Source organism: Bacillus rossius, chromosome 8 (assembly GCF_032445375.1).
Source record: "Bacillus rossius redtenbacheri isolate Brsri chromosome 8, Brsri_v3, whole genome shotgun sequence".
NCBI classification, from domain to species: domain Eukaryota; kingdom Metazoa; phylum Arthropoda; class Insecta; order Phasmatodea; family Bacillidae; genus Bacillus; species Bacillus rossius.
Genome location: NC_086336.1, coordinates 19,195,217 through 19,211,015, shown reverse-complemented (window position 1 = coordinate 19,211,015; position 15,799 = coordinate 19,195,217). Strand labels below are relative to the sequence as shown.

Genomic DNA, 15,799 nt, shown 5'->3' with positions numbered 1-15,799 from the left:
AACGCCTTCGTAGCCTAATGAGCATAGCACATGCGTATGAATGTTTGTACCTGTACAGCTATCAAGGACTCTGATCCCACATGCTTCAGCAACTTCATACGTTTTGTAAACGAAATAACCGATAGTTATCTTTAAATATAATTTTGAGACTAAAATGTTTAAGCACTATAAGTTATTGTTGCGTTTGTCAGGTACCCAAGTGGTTTGCAGCCCTCTAAAATCTTGGAGATCTCGTCACCTTAAAGCCTCTAAAGCATTTCAAATCCTACAAATAATCGTAGGCTCATTATATAAATTTTTTTGAGGAATGTGTTGTAATAATTAAGTCAAATATTAGAGAAAATAATGATATTAAACATATAACTTAAGTTATTTTATTCTTGTTTTTATGAGAAACACTAGCCTGTAGAGTCGTTAAAATAACACATACTAATGACACGTTGACAAACGTGCAGTATATCCGTAATGAAATAGCATGATATAGTAACTATTTTTATATCGGGATACATATTTCTCTGGAAAAACCACAGGGCGCTCATTTTGAGAACATCTATTCTAAAGCATAACCATGCTGTATAAAACTCTATAAGACAAACAATCATGTACTTGTCCCTGTGGTTGGAAGAAATATTTACAACATGACGTAGCAATTTAGTCCTTATTGAAGGACGTTCTGTAACGTGGAAAGCAGCTGCTTTCACACTGGTTTAGTCAACATTGGAACCTGTTTCTTTCCTTAAAGAAAAAAAAACAGTTTTTTTTTATAGCAAGGTCATTAGAGACTGGAATACACAACGCGAATGAGATATTGTGCGGAAGGAAACGACCATGGCCTGTAGTTAGACCTAGCATTTTCCTGGAATAACTTCGGGGAACTATAGGAAACAGAAATCAGGGATACGAACCCGGGTCTCCAGAATGCGAATCCAGTGTTTTGCCTCTGCGCCGCTTCGCCACTTTGCAGACTCGAGCAATATGCTTCGAAACCTAACTCACCGTATGTAGTCATAGTTAGAGACCAGAAAAATTCGCGGATTCATTTCGCAACATGCTAAAATACATATAATTATACCTTTGTGCAGCTTCTCGTATGGCTTCTCTGTTAATCTGCAGGACTGTTAACCAATCAGAGATCCTCAGTCAAAAAAGTATTACTCACGAGCTACCCTTTCGAGACGTCTCATAGGTCAGCAACCAGTGAACAGGTGACGTTTGTCCGATGTGCTGAGGATCGTGTAGTCCATCCTAGAGGTTTACCCGCGAATTGCACCAGTCCCTAGTCGTAAGGTGTGTGAAATTCCACACGCATACACAGTAAAACATTTTTTTTTACTTTTACAAGGTAAATTCTTAGAAACTCACTTGTAAAAACTGCAAGGTAGAACTTTGTAAAATTACAAATGGTACAATACTCAGGCTTGCAGTTTTACAAGTTTTATCGTTGGCAACTGAGTATCCAAGGACTATCCTTGTAAAAGTATAAAAATAGTTCAAAGCAAAATAAAATGCAAACGCTATTTTATAAGCGTACGAACATACAAGCCTAGTGACATGCTTTTACTCTTTTCCTGAGGAAAAAGATTGAGATATTGCAATGGACGTTGTTATAATCTGGATGAATTCGGAAAGCCCGCAGTGAGTAAATTTGTTATCTCCTACTAACTCTTGCCGCCTTAATAAAAATGTATAAATATTATTCCGTCGACACGCTGTTACTTTATTAGAAATGACGAGAGACATGGAAATTTCGCGGATTCATTGACGTCAGGGTAGCATTCAAGCTCCTAAGTTTGCGCAACCCAAGTGTTCTTTTTCCATTGACTGATTTCTTTGTGAGAGCAATTTTTGTCCCTGTTGATAGCCACTACTAGATTCGCTTCTCTGCTATCTGTTGTATTGGCTAATGGTTCTTCACAGAAAAAAAATGTACTTTTACAAAAGCTTCCTTTGGAAACCAGTTGCCAAGAAATAGTTTCGTAATATTATAAGAAATATATTGAAACTTTATACAACACATGGCTACGGTTATTTTTTGCATATGCGTATATATAAAATACGTTTTTTCAGATAATATTGAGTATTTCTGAAGAAAATTGGTGCATTAATTTATAATTTAATTTATGTTTCATTCAAGCATAATTTTTAAACCACAGAAAAGATGATTGAATATTCAATAATTGGACTTTATGACGTTATTATGTTTTATTATGCTTATTAATGTGCGCAGTTAATACTGGAAAACTATTCAGGGAACGGTTTGCAAACATCTTGACTGTTGACGGTACTGGGACAACACAAAGCAAAAATTTCCCAGGTAGGAATCCGAGCCCAGTATTACTGAGAACACTATTTTGTAGTGATACGGTTGTTTTCGTGTAAATGTACAAATATACAAGCATCTGTAATATTGCATGAATATTTGTGTTCCATTTACAAAAAAAAAATAATGACGGTGTATATATAGTTACGATCGCGCTTGGCTGCAGTGCATGGCATCGCCGCACTCGTTTGGCCTGTCTGCGCCCCCTTCCACCCGCATCCTCTCCCTGGTATCTCGTGTCATACTATCTCGCTACATCCTGACCGTCGCAGCGCGCACCTGCCTCAGATCGGGTTACTTAAAAGAGGCCGCACTGCGGAATAAAATGACTCAGACGCCTTTATCGGCGTTCTTAGAGCAGCCACCGCGTCCTTCGAGGACTCACGATGCGTTTCTGGGCATTTCGACGGCGAAGGTCGCGCGATATCTCGGAGACATGCCCGATTGTTCTGGATGGGAACCCAAGGGCTATTTAAGGAGGTTGGGCCGACCTTCGAGTCAGTGAGAGAGAGAGTCCGAGTGGGGAGTTCTCCCGCGGCGGAGTTTCCGGGCGATAGTGCCGCAGGTGCGGCAGAGTGGCGAAGTCCTTGGACGAAGGTTCCAGGGCAGGGAGTGAGTGAGTTCAGTGGAGTCGGGAGTTTCCGGGCGATAGAGTCGCGGGCGCGGCGGAGTCCCGAGTGAAGTGGCGAGCGAGTCGTCGAGTGGGATCTCGGCGAAGGGTTGGACGGCGGCGGCGAAGTGCGGCGACGGAGTCCCGCGACGGAGACCCACGAGGGGTGCTGCGGCGAGAGTTGCGCCGGAAGTGCGGCCCAGCGAGGTGTGTGAAACGAGTGACTGGGGAATTGACATTTCTTTACATGTAATTAATTATCTGCCAATTTAGAAGATTATTTGTAAGTGGCAAGTAGTAGTAATAAATAAAACTGTGTGTGTAATAAAAATCTTTAATTGGGCTATCCTTTACGAACCCGCAGGTAAATCGTAACAATATATATTTGTTTGCCAACTAGCCTAGAGTCTCCTACCTCATTTTCTGCTAATTAATTAGAGTTGAAGTTACGTATTTATTTGTTTACAACGACTTGTTTATGCTGAGAGGTACATTTGATATTTCATGAGCATTTAATTACTTTCTTGCAGAGTTCAACAAAGTTTGATCATGCGCATGTTAATCGCAGCTCCCGATGGGTTGTGGACAGTTTGGTTTAGTGCACGCAAATAATTAATAGTAATAACGTAGGAAAAGGACTGGAGTGATATAATTACGGTTGGTAAAATATAAATTCGATCAAAATAAAAATTTAAAAAAATACTCGGTTTCGATATTAATATACAGAGGGGCGTGTGGAATAATGTGTATCTGTTCGGGAGCGGCCACGAGGACCCCAGCGCCCCGCGGCTCGAGGGGTTCGCTGACCCCGGCGCGCCGATATGGGTTAAATGCCCCTCGACAAATCTTCGGCTGCTGCGTGGCCGCCGCAGGCCGCTCCGTAATGACCCGTGGCTCTCGAAGCACGCGAGGACCCGGATTTACGAGCGTCTGGCGTGCGCGCGTCACGTCAGCGTGGCCGCGGGGGTCCCCCGGAAGCCGCCTCCTTCGCCCCCTTCGCCCCCTTCTCGACCAATCCCCTTCCAGCTGCATTTCGGGCCATCCTCTGCCGAGACGTGCTGCGAACACTCCCGTTTCAGGTCATCGTCACAGATCAACTTGTAGTCTTTTAAAGTGGTTATATAATACACATACTTTCTGCGTAATTATCTGCCATAGTTACATTTTTAACTTTTTGGGCCTCACAAATATAAAGAATTTAATGGATTACACAATTGAAACTTTTTAGGTTTAACTGCAATGCTACCGGCTACTTCATAATATGGTTTAAATTTATATTACAAAAACTTATTTTATTTTGTATGGCTGTTAAATTTGAGAATTTTGAAAGGTGAGGTAAAATTAAGTAATATTTTCTGAAATTAACTCCAACCATTTATTGAAGTAGCCAGTAACTTGCGGGTAAATATAAAAAATTACTTTCTGTAATACGTTAAATTCTTAATACTTTACGGTCAAAATTTTTAAAATAGCTATAATTTCGTGAAAGTTAAACCATTAACATTGTATACATATTATTCAGTGTTTAACTTAAATATAAAATAATGACTTGAAATGGGAATCACTTCCTTAACTAGAACTGCAATGTTGACAAAGAATGTAAATTGCACAGGCAAAATAAATAAGAAAAAATGGGCGTAGCCGCCACGCGCGTTAGAAGTGAAGCTTCACATTTCAACAATTCACTTGAACGGTAAAATTAAACATTGAAGTACTCAATGGAGGTTCACAATTTGTGACATAGATGGCGATTAAAAACCTGCAAAGTGTTGCACTTTTCGTTACTCTGATGAGTCGACTCATCTTACCGGCTCTAAAGAAGTTTCAGTTGAATACGTTTGTGGTAAATTTTACAGCCTGAGTACTGACTGTGATCTGCTGTTGTATTGCCCGGAAGAGCTTACGTCTTCCTAATTTATCAGATTGCATACACTTCGAACATGTGATTTTTGACTGTTCGTACAGCAAATAGTTCGGTAACTGAATAGCTGAAAACAAATTGTCTACATTAGAATGCATCCCATTATAATTTGACTATGTGAACTAGTTGGACGTCCACGAGGATGAAGGACGCGGAGACAGCGGGAAGTAATGGTTATGTAAATAGGGAAACCTGTTGGTTCGAACGAGCGAGGGAGACTGCCGGCAACAGTGTTATTGACTGCTGTGTGCTCTGGGTCATGAAGGGAGGGAGCCAAGTCTAAGAAACACGAAACTACGAACAGTAACGGAAGTCGAGAGGATTCTTCGCGCCGAAAAGATCGATTCGGTCGGGCCATGTTTCATGCATTTATAGCGAAGGGAGCTTGCAGACGGTAATGGAACGGGAAGTGGGAAGAGATGGATTTATTGGAGTTGGAGACGTTAAAATGTAAATGTCTTCGGTGAAGAGCATCCACGGAGGTGGCGACTCCCTACCGCGTTGATGGCCCTATGAATAAGAGACCCGCAAAGATGGTCGTCATTCGCCTACAAGAAAAAAAAATAGGTAGCGTTCCCTGTGTAGAATGCAAAAATACAGGATGAATCATAGAAAATCCATTGGTAAAGCCACAATTATTTCGCGTATTCGTTGGGTAGCAAAGTAGACTAGAAGCACACATAGTCCTACATGTATTTCATGTTAATGTTTGGATGACTGTGCTCGTGATGACCTTGAGCCAATTTTCAACAATCAGAAGAAGTGGTTAAACAATCGCGTGTAACCTGCTTCTGTTACACATATCTACATACAGAGAGACATAGAGAGAGAGAGAGAGAGAGAGAGAGAGAGAGAGAGAGAGAGAGTGTGTGTGTGTGTGTATGTGTGTGTATGTGTATCTTTGAGTGAAACGAACCCGTCAAATAATCGTGACTCTATTCATCGGTCATTAGCTACGGTTAGAACATGCGATGCAGGCTATGTATTGACTGAGAACTTGTAAATCTGCTGAGAAGTGTGGGTGGATATACATCACCCCTTGCTGATAGAAGGAGCTACATGACTCTTCAGTAAGACACCTTGGACGACTTCGCGTTCCGGAGGTTGCGGGTTCGAATTCCGGCTCAGTCTATCCTGATTTCAGTTTCCTATGTTTTCCTAGATCACGGCAGGCAAAAGTTGTTATGGTTTCTTAGGAAGCCATGAACTATTCCTTCCCCGATAACTCTGATGTGTTTTGTCTGATTCCGTCTTAACATCCTTGCCGCCGACTACAAAAAAAAAAATAAAAATTGCCAATATTTTGAGCGATCGCGGGAAATTTGCGTTTCGGCATGAATTCGGCGGGTTATTTTCTTTTTTATTTCTGCCCGGCACCAACATTCAACATAGGGTTGTTAGCTGGGATTTAATCTTGTTATATAGTTACTGTAATTAATTGTCAAATTTATGAACTTGTACTACATATTATATTTATTTAAAATTACTCTTATTCTTAAACCTTGAGAGTAACTTTTCATTGCGAAAATGTAACGTGCGATATGTTGTGAGTAATTAATTTTAATTTTTTATGTGTACGCAAGCCCCATTGTGATTATAAAAATAAACTTAATACAAACTGTACCTATTTTTTTTTTATGAAAGTATGTCTGGCCTATATCTTGATTTGTGTTTTGTCAAAATTACACACTTCATTTGTATAATGATTGCGTTAGTAGTCTAAACTGATTAGTTACTATCCTTTTAGGCCAATTTCATGGCAGCTTTCCGAGCTCACGTGTTTTAGACTGAGTTGTGTTTCATTGGCTGCCACAATTTAATCGACGTTTCCGTATCTGTGCAGTTTTCACACAGAGCATTGTGCACGCGAATCTTTCAAACGTGTTCTTCCGAGCGCGCGGTCTTGAAGAGTGTGTTTTATTTAATATTTTCACGAGTTCTAGGTGCTACATTCTAAATTTTGAGGCAAACTGTTCAAACTGATTCGCTTTTCATTAAAACTACAGTAAATTATCTTACATTAAACATAGATTTCTCGTTACTTCAGCTGATTTTCCGATCACAGCTCACCAGAAAAGTTTAATTAATATAGTTTCACTAATTCTAATAATGTATTCATATTTTACGTGTAAGCCTGTAATTTTTTATGTAAAAGCCCTTCGTAGATTTTTTTTTCTGTTGGATATAAGAATTCTTACAGGTACGGTTGCTATAAGTTAGTATATTATATAATATAGTGTAATAAAAATTATAAGTATCCGTGTCTTCATTCATCGGCGTATGGAGAAATGCATGTCTGCCATTTCTTATTTTCCACGTGTGCCTAGATTTTTGGGTCTTGTAGCAGTCGATCACAGCAACATTGTTGAACTGTGAAATGTATAAGTCATTCGACTATTAATTGAATTGGAGTTTGCCGAGCTATGACACTTCATTTTATTGGTAACTGTACATCACTTTACATACGCGTCTGCTGCTTTTCACGGTTAATTGAGCTCTTGAAACGCTTTGATTAGGTTTTTTTTTTAATTGTATTCTTTCCCACTATGTCAGCATGAGTACGCAGTGGTTTTTATTCTTACGTTATTCATGCACACACGCGCGTTTGTGTGTGTGTTGGTGTGTGTGTTGGTGTGTGTGTGTGTAGGTGTGTGTGTGTGTGTGTGTGTGTGTGTGTGTGTGTGTGTAAATGCTGCCTACTTATATTTGTGGCCGTTGTGGTTTTTCTTGCTTTAATATCGGTACGTATAAAATAAAGCAATCCTGGGGCATTTTTTTTATTTGCCTGTGAATCGACTGTTTGTACTCCATACAAATTTTTAATTCTAAAATACATAGTCGAAGGAATATATTTTTTTCAAAAGTTTGTTTTAAAAATTTTGAATAGGCCCCCTAGCTCACGCCTTGTAGTGTTTTATTTGCTAGTTACCATGCACGATTCCTTGCGACCAACTACTAGTGCAATGCAAAGGGCGACCGCTAGACTGCAAGCGAGTTCGGACTGACGTTGCAGGGTCATTCGAGGCGCGAACGTTACCGATACAGGATGGAGAGCTACATTCATCATACGGAAGATATGCATTTTATTTACGGGTAAGCGAAAAAAACTGTCAACTGTCCGTGTAGCACTGCGACACCATCCAAATTGGATGGGTGCTTTATCGTCTTACGTTTGTGACCCCATGCTTTAGTGTAAAAATGACGTAATTACAAAGCCTGACCTATCCGTAAATTTATAGAAAAACTTAAGAATCATCCTGTATTTGAATCATAAAAACATTCTTTAGCATATTTCTGATTATTTTCTCTACATAACTCTGTCGACTTAATTAGTACTATTTACTCGAAGATTATATAAAGGTTACTAAACAATATACAGTTTAATTAGGATTAACTGAAATTCGAGTTATCCGAAATGCTTCCAAAAACACACAAAAAATACACGCAGGTACGGCTGAAATCCTTGTATTGAAAAAAAAAATGGCTGGTCATGCTGCTAGAAAACGTTAGGAGGGACTCAAGAAACAAAAAAAAATACTGAGTTTTTGAATTTGTTATTCATACTGTTAATATATATATATATATATATATATATATATATATCATGTAATCCTAATAAATGCAATTAAAACTTTAATTAAGAATATAATTGTAGCCTAAAAAGAGAGTTTTGAACTCGTTTGCCTTAAAAAAACATTTCAGAAGTACATACTGTAATTAAGTCAATGATAATAATAACAGATGATCATGGCTTAAACGAAAAAATCCGTATCAGAAACGGATTACCCCCTCCCCAAACATTTAGTTTGTTTAACTGTGATTGTACTGTATTTATGTTTTAATCATGAACCGCGTGTTATTACATTTTACGTCTTCGAGTGCATGTATGAAGATTGTACTAAGTGAATCATTGAAGGTAACGTCATCCACAACGAGAGTTGTAGCTACAGTAAAATCTTGTGTATTTTATCACAATGATTTATTTCATAAGTACATTGTAATTGAAACTTGTAGTTGCTGTAGCGTATGCTAAGTTTACTCGGTCGGGACGAAAAGTTAAACTGCTTACGTCTTACTACTTTGCGCCAATACATATGCATAATTATTTAAACTAATTTGTATGTTGCGTCCATTATATGGAGAAGACCGTACATCTACGGCATTCACGCACACTAACTGTAGTTTGCGAAAGTATGTGTACGTATGCATATTTATGCATTCGTTTGACAAAACTTGTTTACATAAAAATAATGTAATTTAGTGTCTTAAATTATTTTAAGACTTTTCACTTTTATCACACAATAATTCCACTGACAATTTTATCTATTTCGAATTCCTGGTTTACGGATAGTCTTTGATTTAACTGTTGCTCTTTTTTTTTTAACATGTTGGATTTTTTTTCCTAATAGCTGCAAATAATAAAAAAATAATAATTTTACAGCTGTTTATTATTTATCGTGCTATTTCTTTGGGACGTCGATTTGCACAAAAGTGACTCTTCACTAACCTCTTCACGTGAGGAGAGTTATACGTGCTTGAAAAGATAAAGGAAACTACCTCAGCTAGTACATTCTTATCTTTTCAAGTACGTGAAACATCCCCCACGGAGAGAGGTTATTGAAGAGGCACGATTATTTGACGGTGAGAAGGCAAATGTTCCCGTACAGTTTGGTATAGTTAGTCTCACGCTTTGATTGAAGTACAGTGTAAATTGCACCCCGTGTTGTCAGATAAAAAACTATCCGATCCGTTTTTTTTTTAAATTTGACTGTTTGTTAATTTTATAAGACTATGAAAATACGTCTATTAAAAGCATTACAGTTGTAGTCATTCTGAAAGAAAACATTCAATGTAAAACACCAATTTTATTATTTCACAGGCGACGATTTTTGTAGGAGTCGGTCACTAGTAATAATTTGGCGTTCCATTAACTATGTCCTATGGTGAAACAGAGCCAAACATTTTAATTTAAAACATAATAACAATGATAAACGGTTGAAACCAAGCCGGCGTCTTTTAGTTAACTTACTTTGCCTTAGAAGCAAGAATTGAATATTATCAGGTGATGCTTTTCATAAATACAAGAATAAAACTAATTTCTAAAATTCTCATTTCAAATAAATAAATAATTTAAGCATATTTCATTTAATTTAAGCACACTGAAATAGGGACAGCGCTAATAGCGAAAATCGTGCATTGGGAAGAGAGAGAGAGAGTAACTGCCCATTAAACTACACACCGCGCACCAAGGATGAGACACGCTATAGTTCAGGGCAGATCGGGGCAGGCACAAGACACGGAGATAAAAGTGTTTTTATCACTGGTCTTGTGGCGCCGTCACTATCAGGAAGCTGTGTGGCGATGAAGGTCTCTCTTGTGCGCGCGCTCTAGTTTGGTTTGCCACGCTACACGCACTGGTACTTCATTTTGGTCTTCGGGTCAGCCAACGAAGACTCGTTGGGAAAAGGGGGGGGGGGGGGTTATGCTGCGTTTCTTGTTTATTCTACCGTAAGCTCTTGATGTCGATTCCGACATACTGCTCGCTCGCCAGGTCGCCGATCGAAACAAATCAGTTTTATCGACATTTGTTCAGCTATTCTGTTCCCGACTCCTTTTCCTCCTTCCACAAAATCAACATGGCGACACTAAACAGCCGTTTAACCTTCATATTTAGCTATTTGTATAACCAAACACTTTGCTTGCAAAACGTCAGATACCTTCTGTGAAAATGTGGAACAGCATATTTTATGTATAATACAGTGTCGAAAATGAAAGAAACATCGTGTTTTAGTTTGGCGCGAAAGAAGGGAATTTAGGGTGAGGTTTTCCGCTGTATGCCGATAAATTAATTATTCCATGTACCTACACATGTGCATTTGGATAAAGACAAATGATATACTTCTCACGAAAATTCCTTTACAGTTAACGCAAGGAACTTCTATCAAAATTAAATGTAACGCAATCTCTTAGTTATCATTTTAAAATGTCTGAATGACATTAAAGTTCTTCTCAGTGTTTTTTTTTTACGGCTACTAGAAAATTATTATATTAAATATTGAAACACTTAAAGAATAAGCTTATAAAAGTTTTAAAAAGAATATCGGTTTACCAAAAATAAATAAGGGCTTATTCACAAGCCTACTCTGATTTTTTCAAAATAGTTTCAAAACATAGTAGTTAGACATTTCTATGAGAATGTTTAACTTGTAGTTGTATAATGTGGCATACTGCAGCGTGAGATTGTTTTGGATTCGTTTCACCAATAAATAAATTATTTTTTTTACACTCCGAAATGATATATTATACATATATTATTAACCACAAAATTGAAGAAATAAAATTTAGGTAGCTTTTTATTACATTAGACAATATTGTTTAGTTTGTCACGCCTTACTTTATCAGTTCAATATCTGATAATCCTGCATGACAAAATAAAATTTTCAACCGTTTTCTTATTTATTTGTTGCAATACAAATTAAGTGTTTGGGGAATTATTTCATCCAATGAAGAATATTTAAAAAAAAATGCAACTCTTAAAAATATTAATTACAATATTAAATACAAACATAAGATCACTAAAAAAATATCTGAGTATGCTGCTAAAATTAGAAAAGACAAGCTTAACAGTTTAAAAACCATAAAAATTCTGATGTCTTTATTTGATGGAACAATGAAATCTACTTAAATTATAAACAAAAAAATTACACTAGGAGAGATTTGAACTCATAAAATTATTTGCCCATGACCAAACCCACTTCGCTATTCCTACCTGGCACGAGTAAGGCGAAAATAGCGTATTATAAAGAAACTCGTATATACTAGAATGGTAAGTAGTTAAACATGAAATGTATTCAACTTTACTTTAAGAATAAAGTAGTGACTAAACAGTGAATGCGTGGCTCTCCGGCTTATACGCAGCTGCTGGCACCACGCTTCCAAGCCGCCATGTTTGAAGTCAGGTTCGACAGGGAAGCCTAAGATGTAGGTACATCAAGTTCTGTCCCTGCCCGAACACGCCCGAATATTCACCTTTGACCAACCTCGGGTTTATTTATATATATATTTATATTTCTCTGTTTATTTCATACCTAACTAACTGTTCATAGTGTTTTAAAGTGCTTTAATGTAGCTAACCTAACCGACCACTTTTAATAATTGAATTAATTTTTCCTGCGCAAAAATAAAACAAATCCCGAGGTTGGCCTCAGGTGAATATTCGGGCGTGTTCGGGCAGGGACAGAACTTGTACATCTTACACTTCTCGGTTCGACAGCCTAGTGGCACTCGGGCTCTCCCTAGCGGCGGCCAGCGAGACTCGAGACGCCACGCCGAACACGTGAGATCTTCCGATATTCGTCATTTCAAGATCGGGAACTCCTTTCCGAGTAACTTGGAATAAACCCCGTAGGATGGAGCGTTATAGCGGCAGCGAGGACTGCTAGGTCCTTGTTCAGTCGGATCAGCTGAATCACACTTCCAATAAGGTTTGCAGGAAACTATAAAGGAATGAGTTATTTAACTTAAAATAATCTTTCAATGCTGCAGTACGACATTGTTACTCCTGTACTTACATGCAGACAGACATACATACATACTTACATGAATACATACAATTACATACTTGTAACACAGTTTCACTGAGGGATCGATTTTTGTTTGTACTTAACAATATCGTTATCACAGTACAAAAACGTTACAACTCTAAATTTGTGATTTCTCAAGTGGTAACACTATTAAATTGGGGTCTTAAAATGTTAAAATTTGCTGGTTATAAACACAGGGAGGAAAACATGGTTTATACTTCCGGTACGACCATTTATAGGTTTCCTGTTATCACTCCAGGTTAATACCGAGACAGTTATTTACTAAGGCCGTGTCCGAGTCCAATTTCACAGTAATGTTTTACTACACTCGCCTAAGTGGTGTACTAGGTAATTCTGACGCGTATAAATATAAATGATATTAACCAGCGAAACAAGTTGTTAACATACATATTTGTTTAAATAAAAAATTTACACGCGTATAAAAGGTTATCTGATAGTATTATTAAGTTTCTACACTCATATTACTAACATTTGGATTTTATATTCTATATTCTTATTATTAAGTTACGGTGGGTAAACAGGATGCATGTTTTTGTTATCAATTCGTTAAAATATTAATTTTTTTAAGTATATTAATCCTGGTAAAATATCAAGTGATAAATTTTTTACCAGTCTAAAGAGTTCTATTGAATGTAACCCACAGTCGCCTTTTCAAAATTGTGACTTTTCTTCCCCTGTAAGTATGCATTTACTTGCGTACCTGCACACTTGCAGTCCGGGCGGTCCTCGTGACGTCACGTTCTGCTTCAGGCGAGTTCGGTCACGGCCTAAAAACCATGTTTGATTCCTTCCTTTATTCTGCAGTGCCTCGCAGTTGAAAGACGTACCAAAAAATATTTACTGAATAAGTTCACGAGAGGATGAGAGACACTACTTTTAGAACATGCAGCAAATGGACGTTATTTGGTTGATTGCTACTATTTCACGTTTTAGAGTAAACATCAGCGCTGATGGTATTGGGTTTATGCATTGAGCTCTAGCAATTCACAACTTTTTTTTTTTTTTTAATTTTCAAGATTGCGAATTTCGCACACGATGAAAGAAGCATCCTCAAGTGAACGAAGAACTTAGTTCAGGAACTGGATCTTCCGTGGAAACTGCTCCGGATACCGACTTCCGAGTTCTGTGATCCGCGGCAAACAGGGTGAACGTGTCAAGGAAGGGAGAGTGTTTTTTGTTGAAGATGTAACAGATTTGTTAAAGGTTCAGTTAAGCTATCAGAGATATTTATGGTCATTTCATGCTAGAAGTAATTTACGAAGATATCCATCACTTTACGAAGATATTTGCCAATTTAGTTGATATACGTTAATTTACGAAGATACTTTTTTTTGCAACCAGTGTTGGTAAATTTACTGTGAGAATTCTAAGCAGTGCATTTGTTTCTTTCTTCGATTTGTGGTAGTATTCTCGGCATTCGATATTTTCTCAAGCCGCGCGCGAAAAAATAAAAAAAAAAATTGAACCGTTTCCAAACCTAACAGCCGAGGCTAATGCTTAGTCTACATGTGGAACTCTACAGCCGTGTAATTACCTGTCACGGAGGTTAAATGTGTGGGGTGTCGGCGGCGAGATAGCATGCTAATATTCTCCGTTGTATACTTATGAGAATCATTATTAATTTAAAAAAAACTGCAATCAGGTATTATTTGCAGTTGAAATTTTTTTTTCAATATATAAGGCTACGTTGATGGTTTTTTTAATAGTAATGCGTTTGTCAATGCTGTAATTGAGGTTATAGGCGCACAATTATTTTTTCAGTTGGCCTTAAAAGTATAAATACATTTCTAAAATAGACTATTGAACGTAGCTGCTAGCAGCTAAAATAAAATATTTCCAGACCACACCAGGTTTTAACCCGTAAGATCGCTTAGTGCATTTCCTTAGATGCATTTTCAGTTTACATAAAATTAATATGATGTATTTAATGTTATATGCCAAATCTTTTTCAACTAAAAACCGCGTGATGTCAAAGCATAGGTTTCATTTACCTATAAATAATGTCCACCATGAACACGGATATCGTTTATCGTCTGAGATGTCGACTGGTTATTGGTAACACGTACTGTGAACTGAGCGATACAGCCAGCGCTCGCATGCAATCCCACTACTTACGTATGTTACGGTCGCCGATATGGGATCCACTGTATCTCATAGTACACACGTAAGCGCTCTTAAGATAAGCAGAAGAATTTGTGGAAGTTGGTTCATTTACTTTACTTCCTTTTCTACATATCCTGCGTAAATGTACCCTGATGTATACATCTTTTTAAAGATAATCATGTATATATTATTTAGTAATGTAAGTAAATTAACATTTGTGTGTGTGTGTGTGTGTTACCTGAGTGGCCTTTCACTTTTAAATTCCGTGGTATAAAAGATGACCAACAAACTGCGACTCTTACAAACAACTGAGATCCACATTTTTAGCCTTTTTTTGCACTGTTAAAAACAAGTTTACGCTGTCATTTTTTCCACTACAGAAAGATAACTTTTTTTGTAACGTGAAGATATTTGCCGACCCCTTTTATCATTGTGAAGTTTTCAGTTTCTTCCCTCCCTCCCCCCCCCCCCCCCCCCCCCAACACGTTATACCTTTCACGTACACGTAGAGAAGGTTTTTAAAAATTTTCAGCGTTGTGAAATTAGACCTGTTGGTGTGAAAAGAGAATAAAACTGTATTCCCTTTACCAGTCTCGTCTGTTTATTTTTATTTTGTTCTTTGTTTGCTGCGCACACTGACTGAGTTTCGTGACGCTTAGTTTCGGGCGGCACAGAGTTAGTTTGGCAGTTTACTTCTAAGTTACATGAAAATCCTGCGAAAGTAAAATCATTTGTATATGTTACTCGGAGAGTACTTACTCGTGCCTACGTGTTGTGCAAACACATATGGCTAGTAGTTTTTTTTTTTTTTTTAGCTGTTATGTATCATGAGAAGAAAAGCAAAAACTGTCGCACTATTCAGTGACGTACAGAGAGATTTCCTGATATAGAGGGTTCTCTACCACTTACACCAACTTGGAACTACTATTAATAAAAGTAATTTGGCCTAGGTGTACGTATGTGTGTGTGTAAAAGGGGGAAAAAAGGAGGGGGGGGGGAGGTGTAAATTGAATGTGAGGGTGAGGCATCCATCGGGTGCCACAGACTTATGACCTGAGACATGAGGCTTCTTGGAAAATGTGACTTGGAACGAGTCATATAATCTAGCGGTGTCGTAATTCATGTATAAGTAAATGGTACTAGTAGCCAGAGAGTAGCCCGTGAAAACCAACCTTCAACATTTATATAGGGAGTTTGCAGTTAGCTTTCACGAGGAGTAAGTTCTAGCAAACCAGAATTAG

The 15,799-nt window shown here is 37.8% G+C and overlaps 1 protein-coding gene across 2 annotated transcripts in view; it reads left to right on the top strand.

The window, feature by feature from the left end:
- The window catches only part of LOC134535557 (centaurin-gamma-1A), a 487,893-nt gene that overhangs the window by 79,901 nt on the left and 392,193 nt on the right, over positions 1 to 15,799 (top strand). The gene's annotated exons all lie outside the window — the stretch shown is intronic.